Source organism: Microtus ochrogaster, linkage group LG9, assembly GCF_000317375.1.
Source record: "Microtus ochrogaster isolate Prairie Vole_2 linkage group LG9, MicOch1.0, whole genome shotgun sequence".
Classification (NCBI taxonomy): Eukaryota; Metazoa; Chordata; class Mammalia; order Rodentia; family Cricetidae; genus Microtus; species Microtus ochrogaster.
The window spans coordinates 34867943-34871000 of NC_022034.1; the positions used below are offsets into that span (position 1 = coordinate 34867943).

Sequence of the window (3058 nt, forward strand, 5' to 3'; positions counted from 1 at the left end):
TCAGCTGATAACACCACTTAAAGATTGGCTTTGGACTACAAACCTCTCAGAATATTTTTGAGGTGGCTGGCTGAGATGACCCTTCTTAGCAGATTACTCTAGCCAGGACTTGAGAAAAGCCCTGCAGTTTCCAATTATGCATAGACTAGACATACAGCTACCTCTCCCAGGACTTGAAAATTAACTCAAATTTTTCTTTTCAGGATTCCCTAAAGATATTGACAGCACCAGACATCAGAAAGTATATTTAAGAATAGGATGCCCACATTCCCAAAAGGTGGGATAGGTGGTTTTGCTTATTCAATGAATTATTAACATTTGTCATTGTTTAGGATGGTTAGTTAAAGTTATTATTGGTAATTGTCAAGAATAAAACTAAACAAAGGAAGTTAGATTCAGAGTTCTTGTTTTGAAAAAAAGAAAAAAGGGGGGATATAGATATGATAAGATAAAAAGATAGATTATTGTGTCTACTTTTAAAAAGTAACTACTAGTTATAAATGTTTTACATTGGATTGGACTTCTGTATATTGTATATAAATTTTCTCTATTGATACAAATTTGAGATTAATTTTGTTAGAACATACTGTATATACATTTCTACTCTTTTTCAAGGTATTTTACCTATATAGCTCATTTAATAATGTAATGCAAATTTCTTTTTTGTTGTGTAAATTAACCTATTTATTTAGAGGCTGTCTTGAATGCTACCACTTCTACTGGTCTTTCAGTTCCTTCAATACTGATGACAAACTTCACTATGGTGGCAGAAGTAGTGTTGTAGGTTCAGGCTCTGCCAGCCACTGTTTTTGTGCAGGAACCACAGTGCCAGATGCCAATGGCTCATCTCCTCATCTTGATCTTGCCAAAAAAGGAACATGTGTACTTGGCATGCTGGCTGATATCTATTTTCTTCACAATTTTCCACAGGGAGGCAACATAGTGAGTCCCATATTTCCCAACAATCCCGAACTTCTTGGTGCACATAGCCATGTTGCTAGGAACCTAAGCCCAAGCACAGAGAGCATAATGTAAATAGCTAGTACTTGAAAATTATTATTACCAACTGTTTCAGATAATAAGAAATACAGGGTTAGTAATTAGTCACCTATTATAATTGAACTTGTAGTCACACTAGATATGTTTTCAAGGTCAAAGATATAGATAGGCAGGTCATCTTCAAACACTTTAGAGATCTACAGAAAATGGCATTAAGATGTTTTAATAACATAGGCTCTTTTTTGGGGGACAATGAGACATGACTGCTCCTAGCAACACCAATCTACTTCAGAGAAGATAATTGGTGTCAAAGAAACTCCACATGGAGTTCACTTTCTTTGTGGCAAAAGTAAGCTGCTGGGGAAGAATATGCACTTGCCTCAACTGCTGACAGTATGCTGTTCTCATTGGACAAGTAAGACACAAAAGAAGGTGACTGCCAAATATTTTCAAGACAAGGAAGGACAACCCTGCAGAATACCCTCTTTCACAAAAAAGTCTATTGGATATGCTAGGCCTGTAGGTCGAAGATAGATGCACCAATGTTGTAGAGAAACACTATGTGACTGTCCAGAAAGCCAGTTGTTTCTGTCATTGCTCACATTCTTTGGAAGTCGCATACTTGCACTTCCTGCTTACTCAGTTAGTATTTCCTTCTTCATTCTCTGAGGGAGTTGAATATTAGACAGTTATTTTTATAATTTACAGATGCAGAAATCAGTTATGATAGAAAGTAAATTAGCTATAAGGCTTTGAATTTACCAAGAGAGGATATATATGGAGTATTTTCTCAAAATTTGTCAAATGAAAATGGACTAGATATTGTTAATGTACTTATTGCTTGTACATGTGGTATACAGTTATTGTACTTATCATATATTTTTCTTCTTTTTTGTTTTTTTATTGCTTTATAAATAATACCAATCAAAATTTCTACTTCCTCTCCTCCTTCCACTTCCCTCCCACTCCCCCCACACACCCTCCCACCTCCAGTCCTGAGAGAGGGCAAGGTGCCTTGCTTTGTGGGAAGTTCAAGGCCCTTCCCCCTACATCCAGGCTTAGGAAGCTTTGCATCCAAATAGAATAGGATCCCAAAAAGCCAGTACATGCAGTAGAGACAAATCCCAGTGCTTCTCAGAATCATTGGCTTCTCAGTCTGCCCCAATTGTCAGCCACATTCAGAGGGTCCAATTTGTTATATTAGTTGTAGCCTTCCTTTTTATATATTAGACAAAAAGGGGAAATGAAGTGATGTTTCATTTGTATTTTAATAAATAAAGCTTGTCTGAAGGTCAGAGATTAAAACAGCCACATTGATCAGCCTTATAAACTAAGCAGTGATGGCACACACTTTTAATCCCAGTAGCTACACTAGTTTGCCTAGAAACCAGGCAGTAGTGGTGCACACCTTTAATCTAATCCCATCCCTAGAGAGAAATATAAGACTAAAGGAGACAGCTTTCAGACACAGTCTCATTCTTAGATTCCTGGAGGCAGGATCACCATTTCAGACAGAGATAGAGGTAAGAATCAGTGGTTGTTTCTTTTTATCAGACCTACAGGTTGAACTCCAGTTTCTGTCTCTGAGTTTTTATTAGTCATGCTATATGTATCTTTATTGTTTTTAGAAAGTTATGTTAAGAAAAAATGTAAATCAGAACAATAGTGAACTGTTACCAATTAAAATGTTAAAGTAAAAACTATCTTAAGTATTGGCCAGGATATGTAGAAATAGGAAACACTGTGCACGTTCAGAAGCATGTAAAATAATGTACCACTTGGCAAAATAGCAAGTGTTCCTTCAAAAACCAAATATACATTAACTAAGGAATGGCTAAACAAAATATGGTCCAAATATAAAATATGACACAGAGAGAGAGAGAGAGATTGTTTATAGTAAAAATAAATGAAATATCAAAATATTCTACATCATGCAAAGAACTTGTGAAACTACACACACACACACATACACACAATTATCATATTTATTTGAAATATTCAAAATAAGCAAATTATAAGACAAAAAATGACTCCTAGCTGTTGATTGAGGTTTCTATCA

At 35.7% G+C, this 3058-nt stretch overlaps 1 pseudogene; it reads right to left on the reverse strand.

Moving 5' to 3' along the window:
• Window positions 1–716: 716 nt before the first annotated feature.
• LOC106144244 lies at window positions 717–993 on the reverse strand (annotated as a pseudogene).
• Window positions 994–3058: the final 2065 nt, after the last annotated feature.